We start from the raw sequence: 14202 nt of genomic DNA, 5'->3' as shown, positions 1-14202 counted from the left end.
AGGAAAAACTTTGAAGTAGAATGGCATGCCTTTGGAACTCGTGGCACAGCCTTCGATGGGATTTGTGCTGTGTTTGACGGCAAAGTGATTGATTGGTGCTCTGAAGGAGATGGGGAAGAAGAGGAAGAAAATAGTTTTGTTTACCTAACAGTTCCTGAGGTAAGGATATTCCAGGTGGATGAAAGGGCGAGATTTTGATCGATACCTTATATCTATTGATCCAAACCTCGATCTGGTCGACTGAACCTTTGTTGCCTGTCTTGGAAGAAAACAGTACACCTATCTGCAAGTTAGTTCACCCAATAAAGGACTCTACTCTTAAAGATCACGGACAACTTCTAGGTTTCAAAAGTTTATTGTAAAGATATAATGAGCTGCAAATACAAGCATCTCAGAATGAGGTTCACGAGATACACAGGTCCAATTACATACATGTGCTCTCGAAAAGCCCTCAGACGAGCAACAGAAATCACTAACACAAGTTCTAAAAATAGCAAAGCTATCAGCATAGACGCATATCTCTCCTTCATTTAGGTTGGAGGAAAACAAACACAGGTTAGGCGTCCCTACCCTGTTCTAGATGGTATCCCTACTTAACCAAATCCCAACCTAACAAAGGTGTCAGCAGTGAATGACCCCCAAGGGAAGTCACCCACTCTAAGTCTCTTGGTGAAAACCTAAAGTTCTCCAGTCATGACCCCTCACTGCCTACCCATCCGCTCTCTAAAGGGTCCTCAGGTCTCTGCTCTAACTCCACCCAGGGGTGCTGTCCCTAATACAAAACAGTCAACAACATTTGAGACGCCCCTTGCGAAACGCCTCTCACGTGGTGCAACTTCAGGCTTTTTCCATGATGCTTTGTATTGGGCCTCAGACGTTAGAGTTGACCTTGCTTCTCAGACTCTTCTCCGGCCCGCTGATACCCCTTAAACATTCCAGAACCCTCCTCCATGTCTGGGCCGTCTACTGAACAGACCTCTATTCATTCTCTTATAATTGGATCCCCCCTTTCCTGTTGCAGACAGATATCTGCCGCCAAGAACCCAACTCTCATAGACTTCTAAAAAGGCTTGCAACATTTCTCAGCCCAGACATGTACGTGTAAATCAATGCTAAAACATTTCAGGCCTACAATATTTCTCATTATGATTATAGCATTCAACTTCTTTATTTAATTAAAGCATGTTAAAACTCTTATTCTATTATTTAGAAAACATTACTATAAATCATGGCCCATTAATGCAATGACCAAAAACGTTAAACAATCTGTGTCGTGAAAAGAAACACCTTCCCTTTTAGCTCCAGCTCTGGCCCTGTGGCCTACCACGTTCTGCGTTTTACCACAGACCATCTTATATGTTAACAGCTACACGACATAGATTCAAAATAATCACGTCTAATAAAATCATATAATGTCACACATTTCTGTATTAGTTCCACTTCTACTTAAATCTCTACATTAGCTATATATTTTTGAATATACTTGCAGATACTATTAGCACTCATGGCATTTCTCTTCATGACCTGTGCTTACTATAGATAAGTGTGATGTACTCATACATTTATATCAGTTTGCGCTCTCTCAGTTCCCCCCTTTGATGACCTCTCGGGGTCATCACTAACATTTAAACTGCAGTTATTGCTGGCATTCTCTGCGCTTCCAGAGCTCTCAGACTCCTGTACTGATTATCTTGTATGGCAGCCAATTTCTGCAACTGTTCTCTTTGGGCCCTTTCTGACCTTCTTGCTCTGTACCATTTGAATACTCTCACCAATCCCCACAATATTATCCCACAGATCAATATTATGATGATAGGCTTCAGAATATACCAAATAAAGCTTTTTCCTAACGTGGAAAACCACCCTCCAACTGTACTCATTCCGTGGCCCACCTTTTCCCAGACATTTTCTCTACTCAAGTCTTCGATCTCCTTGTGTATATTAGTTATGTTCTTAATAACTTTCTCAAGGGGCTTCGAAGCGTCTGGAATGTAAGTGCAACATTCCTGGACCTTCAAAGCCTTACAGACTCCGCCCTCTTTTGCTAATAAGACATCTAATGCAAGCCGATTTTGAAGAACCATAGCCCTTATCGATTGCATCTCTCCTTCTACCAGCATTAAGGACTGAGCAGTGCTGGCAGACAACCTGTCGACAACTGTTGCCAGTCGTCTAATTTTAACATCATTAAGGATTATTCCCAAAAGAGGGAACATAGCTCCAAAGACATCTCCAACCATTTCGGCATCACCTACATCTCTCCTTCCCCTCGATGATGTCTGACCCTCAATGATCACTAAGTCTTGTGCATGATATATTTTGGGGAAGACAATTGCCAAATAACATGATCCATACCAGTTGTCAGGTAATCTCACGTAAGCATTTCTTCCACATACAAAATACACATTTGGAATCACTTGCATTCCCTTCAGGAAATCCTTAGTGTAGTACTCTAAATTAAAAGCATGTTCACAGTCAACTTCACCCACGTATACATTTTCATAATACGTTTTGGCTCGGTGAAGACATAACTTTCCTCTCTGCGCTTTATCTAAAGCTATTGGACCACTACTACCCTTTCTCTTGTGTGACTTCTCTTCTTCGGTCCAATCTATTTTCCCTTGTCCTGATTTTTTCAAAATCTTTTGTCTCCTGTAACGATCATCCACCTGCCCTATGAACTTTTTCTCGACTTCTGACACCTTACATGTCAGGTTATTTCTACGGGCATGTGAAGTATCTAAGGTAATCCAAGGAATGAAGAATTTGGCCAATCTGTCTTCACTCTTCCAGTAATCCCATTTATTCATCTGCTTATAATTTGGGACTTCTGGCAACACAGAATCATAATTGGAGAAATAGTATTCAAAACTATCTCTCTCATAAAATATACTAAGCAACAAGCTACATGTAATGCCATATGTCAGCGGGAGGTGATGATATCGAATTCCTTCATCTACAGACGCAGGCAACTGCATGCAGACGTAGCAATCCTTAACCTCCATGGCATCCACGTATTCATACAAAAGTTTAGCATAAGCATTTGACCTAAAGTCTCCTTGGGACTCGTCCACATGTAGCCTGCGGGCTTCTGCAGCCAATAACGCTTTCTCTTGAGTGTTTTCCCTTTTCTCACCAGCAACAGTGGGTGCAAGCGTTACTACAGAATTCGCATCAGTTACCTTTACCTCTTCCTCATGTCCCTTTACATAAGAAATTGTTACCACTAAAGCTATTAATATTATCACTCCTACTATTAGTGTACCTATTATACATTTAGCTCTGCGGTTCGGGGTGCCGGCCTCCATTTCGTCAGACAATCTAGCTTTTCCCTTTCTCTTTGCAAAAAGTTCTTTTCCTCTCGTTCCTTTACAGTCTCTTTCAATCTTTTTTTTTCTTTAGAATCCACACAGCTGGAGGCTGACAGCCTTTTTCGCAAAAGTCCTTTCACAGTTCAAAAAGACAACCCTAGCCCTTCTCCATCCACTCAAGGGGTTCCCTAAAATTCTCTGCTTCCTGGGCGCTAGGTAATCTTCTTTTCCTCTGCTTGCCTTATTTACAAAGTCCTTTAACAATCGACTATTAGATTTGTGGTTGCAGCTTCAATAGCATAGTTCAATATTTCCATGCGAAGAGTATGCTCTTCATGTGCTGTTATCGTTGTACCAAAGTCGGGGAATCGCAATTCTGTAAGAAACATGTGTTTTAACTTGCTGAGGCGGGGAGGTCTGGGGAGCACGAATGTTAGTGACCCTTCTTGTTCGACACCGGGTACCAACAGTTGTATTTCCACGGTGATAATGGGCTCAGAACTGGACACCACCACCGCTCGGATCCTCCCTGTCTCCGGTTTCACAGACATTTGTCGCCAGATATGTCCACTCAGGTGTGGAGTATCTTCTGTTAGGCACACGCACTCTTCTTGACCTCCTTCGGTCTGGTGCTTCAGCGCCCTGAGCACCTTCTTCTGGGTCTGAGTCTTCTGATATCGGAGGAAGGGTTGCTTCTGGAGTTGACCTCAGGCTAGAACTTCTTCTTTGCGGCCAAATTGCTTCTCCACGTGCCCTTCTACTCCTTCTCCTTCTGGTCTGTTCTCGCTCTCTTTCAGACCTATCAGGGTCAGACTCGTACTCCCAGCTGTCTTCTCCTTCTGTAGCGTCTTCTGTTCCGCTGTTGTACTGACCGTCCTCAGCTTGGTCAGACTCGTTCCCTGCTTCCACTGGCACCTCTACAGCTTGGCTAGCCCCCTCTATGGCTTCTTGGTCCTCAGCTGGACGTCCACCCGAGAGAGGAGCTGTTTCCAGAGGTGCTGGAACCCTTTTCGTATGCGACGCGTGTATCCAGTTGGGCAGGCCTCCCACCTTTACAGCTGTACTTGTGATCAGGATGACCTGGTAGGGCCCACGCCAACGAATATCCAAACAGCTTCTTCTCACATGTTTCTTCACCAGGACCCAGTCCCCAGGATACAGGTCATGGCAAGGGCCCTGGCACGCTGGAACCTCTGCAGCCTGCACCTGAAGGGACACAGAACGCATGGCGTCAGACAGCCCCTTACAATAGTCCAGGATCATATCATCTGTGATATTTAACAGTGCAGTAGCTGGAATAGATGGCAGCCTCATTGCTCTCCCCATTAACACCTCATGTGGTGACAACCCTGTTCTTCTGTCTGGGGTACTACGAAGGCTCATGAGTACTAATGGCAGGGCATCAGGCCAACTCAGGGTCGTTGAGGAGCAAACTTTCGCTATTCTGGACTTGATCGTGCCATTAATTTGTTCCACAATTCCTGAGGCTTCTGGTCGGTAACTGCAATGTAGCTTTTGATCTATATTTAGTGCAACACAAATCATCTTCACAAGCTCGCTGTTAAAATGTGTTCCCCTATCTGATTCCAAAAAGGCCGGCACCCCGAAACGAGGGATAAGTTCTCTAAGCAGTAACTTAGCCACTGTGAGGGTGTCGCACCTACGTGTAGGGTATGCCTCAACCCATCTGGAGAACACACAAACAACCACCAGGACATAGCGAAGGCGGTTGCATCTTGGCATTTCAATGAAATCTATCTGCATTCTGTTGAATGGACCTCCAGACCTTCCTATGTGACTTAGTGCAACTGGTGTTCTTTTTCCTACGTTCAGCTGCTGGCAGGTCACACAACGCTGGCACACTGCTTCTGCTGCTATTCTAAACTTAGGATTGTACCAAGTCTGTCTAAACACTCTCAGCATAGCATCTCTCCCTAAGTGTACGGGACCATGTATGAGTCTAGCCATTGGACTCACCATCTCATTGGGCAACACTGCTCTGCCGTCTGCTGAGACCCAAAAATGAGTCTCACCCATTACACATCCTGCCCTTTCCCATGTTTCCTTTTCTGAATCAGGAGCATTTTCTTGCATGGTTGACAATTCATCCCAAGTATCAACAGTTTCCAGTATCATGGCTAATTCAGTTCTTACATTTATTCCACCCACATCCACCTCTGTGAAAGAGTAACCTTGTTCTGCGCAATACCGCGCAACTTCATCAGCATCTCTATTGCCTTTCGAAACAAAGTCCTCATTTTTGGTATGTGCGATGCACTTTACAACTGCGATACTTGCTGGACATTGCAATGCTTCTAACAACAGGCGCACAAACTCTCCATTGCGAATGGGAGAGCCTGAAGAAGTCATAAACCCTCTTTGAGACCATAACTGCCCGTAATCATGAACTACCCCAAACCCGTATTGGCTGTCGGTGTAGATGGTGACTCGAATTTGATTGCCTGCTAAGCAAGCACGTGTCAGGGCAATAATCTCGGCTACCTGAGCGGAGTTTACTCCTTCCAGGCACCCTGCTTCCACAACTCCTTCAATTGTACAAACAGCATACGCTGCTCTCAACTGCCCAACTTCGTCTCTTACACATGAGCCATCGACAAAGAAAACTTCGTCTGGGTCGGTCAGTGGCTCATCTACGATGTCGGGTCTGGGTTTGGTGCATAGTTCAGTCACATCGAGACAGTCATGGTCTGTATATTCATCATCATCATCAATATCATTTGGAAGTGGCATTAAGGTAGCAGGGTTCAAAACAGAGCATCTCTTGAGGGTCACGTTCTCTGCAGCAAGAATAACTTGCTCATAGCGCGTGAGCCTGCTATTGGTCAGATGCTGTGTTTTGGTCCTGGTCATCAACAGTTCAACAGAATGTGGCACGCACACCTCTAACGGGTGCCCCATAATGATATTTTCACATCTCTCAATGCTGACACCCGTTGCAGCAACGGATTTGAGACATCCGGGCAACGCTGCGGCTACTGGGTCTAAAGTAGCCGAGAAATAAGCAACTGGTCTACGGGCATTCCCATGGATTTGGACCAACACAGACAACGCGCAACCTTCTCTCTCACAACAGTAAAGAAAAAATTGTTTATTGTAATCAGGCATTCCCAATGCCGGAGCACGACACAGGTCCTCTCGCAACTGTAGGAACGCCATCAAACAGTCTTTGTCCCATGGTACCGGATCACTCACCTCTTTGTGCGTCAGTTTTTGCAAAGGTTTTGCTTTCAGTGAAAAGTTCACGATCCACTGTCGGCAATAACCCACCATCCCTAGGAACATCCTGACCTCTCTCTGGGTCTGAGGCGCATTCATTTTCATGATCGCCTCTATCCTGTCTGGTGACACTTTTCGTTTGCCTTTCTCAAGTCTGTGTCCCAAGTACTGCACTTCTGTCAGGCAGTACTGCAATTTTCCCGGGGATACCTTATGCCCATTGGCAGCTAGGTGATTTAACAAAGCAATGGAGTCCTCCCTGCAAGCTTCTTCTGTTTCTGACGCCACAAGGAGGTCGTCTATGTACTGGACCAGAACTGACTTCTGGGGCAGCACTAGACTTTCAAGATTTTTCTTCAAAAGCTGGTTAAAGATCGATGGACTCTCTGTATACCCCTGAGGGATACGACACCATGTTAGGACGCGATTTTCCAGCTTAAATGCGAAAAGAAAATGGCTATCTTCGTCCAAAGGGATCGAAAAGAAAGCCTGACAAAGATCAATCACAGTGAACCACTCAGCTTGGAATGGAATCTGAAACAGTATCACTGATGGATTCGGTACCACTGGACAACATGAAACGACTATGTTATTAATCTTTCGAAGGTCCTGCACTATCCGAAATTTCCCATTTGGTTTCTGCAGACCCATAATCGGGGAGTTACATGGACTACCCACGATTTCTTTCAGTATTCCCTGTTTAATCATGGACTCGATCACGGGTTTTATGCCTGCAATCGTTTCTGGAGTCAATTTATATTGGGGTGTTCTTGGGAACTCAGCATGCGGTTTCACTACAATTTTCACTGGGTCCACCCCTTTAACCAATCCAATCTCTTCCCCAGTGAAATCCCATACTTCTGATGCCACTGTCTCTCTCAAGTCCCAGGGAAGCTCGTCCACTGTCAAAGTAGGGTACAGCTCCACACATATTCTTGAGTTTGCTACTTTGAAATCTGCATCATCATCATTAGTCAATACCTCCACTCCCTGAGGTGTACAATATATAGTACAATTTAATTTACACAACAGGTCTCTTCCTAGCAGACACACAGGGCTTGAATCGCAAACCACAAATTGGTGCTCATCGCTGTACTTCCCTATTTTCACCTGTACCGGTTCTGTCAATTGGCTGGTTATTCTCCTGTTTGCGACCCCTACCACCTGTATGGTCTCTCCAGACATGGGCAGGTCTGGAACTGCAGCTGATCTGATCGTGGATCTAGTGGCTCCTGTGTCCACCAGAAATGTCGTAGGGCACCCTGCTACTTCTGCTTCCACATAGGGTCCCCTCTGATCTACCTCTAAGGCTGCCCCGAGGGTGCAGTCTTCTCTTTCCACTCTCTGTCCGGTTAATGGGTCCACATAATAGCATTCTTCACCTTCCACAAACAGGGGCATTTGTCTATAGGTCTTACCCATACTCCCTACTCGAGGAGGTTGCGGGAACTGGGCTCGGGGAGGAGCCCCCCCCCCTTTGAGCACCTTTCCTTGGTATGGCGTCGCCCCTCTCATAGGTGCGCTCTGGACCTCTTCCTCCTCTATCTCTTGCTCCCCTATCTCTACATTGTAAGGGCACTCGCGTTTCCAATGCCCCAACTCGTTGCACTGGTGGCACCTAGTCGTTTTCTTCAAGGTAGCTATGTCTACTCTGGGTCTAAAGGTAGTACTCTCCTCATTACCCTTGTTCTGACTGTATTGCTTCTTACCTCCTGTACCTGTCCCTTGCTGCTGTTGTTGCGGTCCCCCCTTTCCTGCTGTCTGCAATTGTACCACCATCAGCTTTTCTTTTAGTTTCTTAGCCTTGGAGTCTACCTCATCACAGCAGTACCTGGCATATCTCAGTATTTCATCTAGTGGTTTACTTTGCCAACAAATCGAGTGTTGCTGAATCATTAAACTAATATCCGGTCTCAGTCCCAAGACGAATTTGGACACAAATTGCCCTATGTCCTTTGGATCCATTACATCCAAGCCACTATACTGTTTAAACGCCTTCAGCAATCTCTCGTAATATTCATGGACTGTCTCTTTGGGTTCCTGTCTCGTTCTGTCTATTCTGACCCAATCTATGTCTTGCATTGGCACTTTTTCTTTCAGCCAAGTCATCACTCTCTCGAATTTTGCCATCACGATCTCGGACGGCCCATTAGTCCTAGCATCTCTCTCTGGCTCCGTTGTGGGCCACTCAGCGCTAACCTTGCATGCTGTCCACAGATCTCCTGGTACTACAATGTCAAACAGCGTGTTCAGATCTATCCATAGGACTTTTGAGATCTTTACAAACCTCTCGACTTGCTTGTACCACTCCACGGGGCTCTCTCGTAACTTGGGGAAAGATGTGGTAAAAGCAGCTAAATCTCCCCTACTCCAAGGGACATGTACATAGCTCCCATTGGCAACTTCACGCAAAGGGTAAGCTTCTATTCCCTGCTGTCCTGGTGTCATACCAATCATGCTTCTCCTGCCAGTCCCTTTCTTGGACCACCTCTCTTCCCATTTATCTAGTGCCCTCCAAGTCCTTATTCCAGTAATCAGTTCCCTTATGTGTGTTTTCAGCCCAATCGTTCTCCTCTCATCTAGATCTCGATCTGAGTAATGTAGCCTGTGGTTACCCTGTAATGCTTTGGTTCTTGACAAGTCCACCATATATTTGCCTGCTAGTTCGACTAACTTCTCATGGACTGCTCTCGCTTTTCGTGTGATGTCCTTTGCCATATACAGTATTTCATCCTGTTCATACATTTCCATTCTTTCTAAAGGCAGGGTACCATCTACCATGTCATCCAGATCTGACCTTAAGCTGGAGACATCAAGTCTCTTGGCTTTTATCTCAGCTCGCAATATGTCCTTTGAAGGGGGCTCACTGGTCTCCCTACCATCCCAACTTCGAGCTCTGCGTTTGGGCTCAGGAGAGTTAGTGGGTGGCCTCCCTTGCTCCCATCTCTCCTGGTCCCATGCTCGGCCATCCGATCTTGGAAGGTGATGGAACACGGGCCTGTTACCCCCACTCTCTCTCTGCCCACTCTCTTCTTCTTTTCTCCTCTCACCGCACACCTCTCTGTTATTTTCCCTCTGGTCGCTACACTCCCTTTGCCTCGTATCGCTCAGTATCCGATACGATCCTTCCTGGTTCCCCATATTCCCTGGGCTGCCCCCATTTCTGTCATCACAGGGACTATGGTGCGACCTCTCACAACTCCCATTCTGTTCTCTGGTGCCAGGCACACAGTGTGGACACTTAAAGCTGTTCCTGTACTCTTGCGCTCTCCTCTCCCCTTCACTGAGTATTGGGCACGCCACCCCTCCACTCCCGGGGCCCCCGTTTTCCAGGTCTGTTCTACCTCCATTCCGGGCCCAGTGGGTGACTCCCCTACTCCCTCTACAGTCCCACTCCGGGCTACTCTCTCCAGCCCCGCAGTGAGTCCGTGCTCGGCTGTCCTGACTTTCCCTTTCTGCTTCTGCAGCATTGATGCACTTTTGAGCCTTCACTGCCTCGTCCCACTGCTTCATGTACTCATTTAGCTCTTGAAAGGATTTTCGTCCAGATCCCCTCAGATCCATTGGCCATCTGGGGCCCCCAGGATCTCCTCCTGGGTCCCCTGCTGTGTGCATCGGGGTACTCCACTCTCTGGGTATCGGCATCTGACTTGGGGAATTAGTGGTATCGTTCCTCCTTGCCTGCTCTGCTCTTTCCCTGTCTTTCCGTTTCCGTTCTTCCCCTTTTGCTCTCTCCTGGTCATATATCGATATTATAGGACCTATGGTAACAGGTACCTGTAGTGCATCTGGTAATGGGTAGGATGTGGCGCTTTCCGTTTCCGGCGCTCTTTGTACCACAAACCTACCGACCACCTGTTGCACCTGACTAGGCTGGAGCAACTCTTTCTTTGGCTCAGGATCCCACTCTGAACTGGGAAGCGGTCTATGCTCTCCTGCATTGCCCCCCTTTGCTCCTTCAGTATTCTCGACCTCTCCCCCTGCTCTGTTATACGGGGGTGGCCGGTCTGTCAATAATCTGTTTATCAGGCTATCCTCTGTTTCGCTCTCATCATCTTCTTCTAGGGGACTTTTATTTACTGGCGCCTCTAACACTGGGTACAGTTTATTTATTTCCAGATTATGCACTCTCCATCTTTTAGCATCCGCATCCCACCTTGCATCCTGTACTGCCCTTACCGAGCGTTTCACCCTTTCTTGTCGTCTGTTCATATTCCTTTCATGCGCTGCCCTAAGCCATGCATCAAGGGCTTCAAACTGGGTTGGTCTAGGCAAGGGTCTCTTTGAGGTCATGACTGATTTCAATCTATGTAACACCTCTAATCTGAACGTCCCGTACTTCGGGAACGTCAGTTCCTCGTTTCCTTCAGTAATCTTACTCCACTCTGATATCCAAAGGATCGTATGCAACCCAACATTTACTGCCATGTAACGAGCTGGCGTACCCTCCGGCGGGGCTTCTTCCCCTTCATACGATCCTCGCCTCTCTTTCTTAAACAGCGCTTTCAACCATTTAAAACACTTCATAATTATTCGCACAAAATCCAGCCTCGCTACTCTGTTTACTTCCTGATGACAATCCACCACTCCTGTCGCGGCTTTGCTAGCTTGGCCTATCACAGCGCGGTCTTTCTCCTGTTGGCCAATCACGTCGCGACCCTGTCTGACGTGTTCGCTAGCTGGCCTATCACAGCGCGGTCTTTCGCCGGTCAGCCAATCACTGCGCGACACCACCTGACGTCACTTTTTCTCCGCTTCGCAGCAGCACCCCTCCTTTCTCAACTCGTCTCCCGGTTATGCATGCGTCCCATTCATACACTGAAAAATGACTACTTCCGACCAAGCGGTCACTTCTCTCGACTGTACGTCCACAGTCTATCTGTAATTGTCAACACAACTGACGAGATGTCTATCGTCCCTCTGATAGGTTACTTACACACACACAGTAACTTCCGACCAGCGTCCGTTACTCACGCACTCACTCTTACGTTCCCCCTATCTCGGTCTCTCGGGTGATCAATGGTACCTCATGACCCCCTTCACACTAGTTGACAATTACTCTGGGTGTCCGATACACCCGAACCACTTAAGCTCTCCTTGAACTTAAGATTTCCACCGGTTGCGCGCGCTCACAACCTGTTCCACAGTCACTCTACAGACATTCAACTCCGCCAGACATTACAACATAGATACAATACAAAACACCGCAATCTAACACGCATAACCCTTTATACTCACTCTCGACCGATACTGCTGCTTTTTCTGTCTCACGTCATCCGGATCTTCATCTGCGGGCTGTTCTTCCGATCATCGATTTCTAGGGGCCTTGGGGTAAGCTAACCTGTCCTAGGTCACCGTCCTCAAGAAGGCAACCATCCTCTATAGCTACCAACTGAAAGGGCGAGATTTTGATCGATACCTTATATCTATTGATCCAAACCTCGATCTGGTCGACTGAACCTTTGTTGCCTGTCTTGGAAGAAAACAGTACACCTATCTGCAAGTTAGTTCACCCAATAAAGGACTCTACTCTTAAAGATCACGGACAACTTCTAGGTTTCAAAAGTTTATTGTAAAGATATAATGAGCTGCAAATACAAGCATCTCAGAATGAGGTTCACGAGATACACAGGTCCAATTACATACATGTGCTCTCGAAAAGCCCTCAGACGAGCAACAGAAATCACTAACACAAGTTCTAAAAATAGCAAAGCTATCAGCATAGACGCATATCTCTCCTTCATTTAGGTTGGAGGAAAACAAACACAGGTTAGGCGTCCCTACCCTGTTCTAGATGGTATCCCTACTTAACCAAATCCCAACCTAACAAAGGTGTCAGCAGTGAATGACCCCCAAGGGAAGTCACCCACTCTAAGTCTCTTGGTGAAAACCTAAAGTTCTCCAGTCATGACCCCTCACTGCCTACCCATCCGCTCTCTAAAGGGTCCTCAGGTCTCTGCTCTAACTCCACCCAGGGGTGCTGTCCCTAATACAAAACAGTCAACAACATTTGAGACGCCCCTTGCGAAACGCCTCTCACGTGGTGCAACTTCAGGCTTTTTCCATGATGCTTTGTATTGGGCCTCAGACGTTAGAGTTGACCTTGCTTCTCAGACTCTTCTCCGGCCCGCTGATACCCCTTAAACATTCCAGAACCCTCCTCCATGTCTGGGCCGTCTACTGAACAGACCTCTATTCATTCTCTTATAATTGGATCCCCCCTTTCCTGTTGCAGACAGATATCTGCCGCCAAGAACCCAACTCTCATAGACTTCTAAAAAGGCTTGCAACATTTCTCAGCCCAGACATGTACGTGTAAATCAATGCTAAAACATTTCAGGCCTACAATATTTCTCATTATGATTATAGCATTCAACTTCTTTATTTAATTAAAGCATGTTAAAACTCTTATTCTATTATTTAGAAAACATTACTATAAATCATGGCCCATTAATGCAATGACCAAAAACGTTAAACAATCTGTGTCGTGAAAAGAAACACCTTCCCTTTTAGCTCCAGCTCTGGCCCTGTGGCCTACCACGTTCTGCGTTTTACCACAGACCATCTTATATGTTAACAGCTACACGACATAGATTCAAAATAATCACGTCTAATAAAATCATATAATGTCACACATTTCTGTATTAGTTCCACTTCTACTTAAATCTCTACATTAGCTATATATTTTTGAATATACTTGCAGATACTATTAGCACTCATGGCATTTCTCTTCATGACCTGTGCTTACTATAGATAAGTGTGATGTACTCATACATTTATATCAGTTTGCGCTCTCTCATGGACTTTAGGGATGTGAGTAGGAATGCTTCTTATTCTTTGTACCTGGTGTTCTGTGAGATAGTACTCCTTCAGCCACATGCATCAAGCTAAAAACCGGTCGCAAACGGGCAGATTCTCAGAATCTGCCCCTTTGCGACCGGTATTTTTCCATTTGGGATGCATCATCCCAAATGCAAAAATCGCAATTTAAGGAATCTATAAATTGAGATTCCTTAAATTGCGATTGCATTTAAGGAATCCTAAATTGAGATTCCTTAAATGCAATGCATCAAAGTAAAAAAATTAGCAATTTCACTAATAGGGGGAGCAAGTTACCATGAAGTTGAACTTCATGGTAATTTACAAAAACTTTGAAAAATGCACTTTTGTGCATTTTTCAAAGTTTCATGTTGCGCACAAACATGCCCCTAGGGCATGTGTGTGCGCAACATATGTGCACAGATCAATTTCAGGGCTGCAACAGTGTGTCCTTTTGACACCCTGGCACCCTTGAAATTGCATTCTCAATTTGCGATTCTCTAAATGAGAATCGCATATTGAGAATATCATCCCAATCATTCCTATGGGCCTCTAGGCCCATAGGAATGAATGGGGAGGTATTCCTTAAATGCAATTCGCAATTTGCGAGTTGCAATTAAGGAATGTTGAGAAAACGCAATTTTTTAAGCGATTTCTGTATGCATTCCTTACTTGCGATTCCTTAAAAATCGCAATTAAGGAATCGCAAAAGCCAACATTGATGCATGTGCCTGCTTGTGTCGGTTTGTTTGAAAGATGGTAGCTGCTTTGTAATCTTTGTTTGTGCCAAGAGGGCTTCGGACAGAGTGGACCTTTGGAACATTAAATGATGGAA

This window comes from Lissotriton helveticus, chromosome 4_1, assembly GCF_964261635.1.
Source record: "Lissotriton helveticus chromosome 4_1, aLisHel1.1, whole genome shotgun sequence".
Lineage (NCBI taxonomy): Eukaryota > Metazoa > Chordata > Amphibia > Caudata > Salamandridae > Lissotriton > Lissotriton helveticus.
This window is presented reverse-complemented; position numbering follows the sequence as displayed.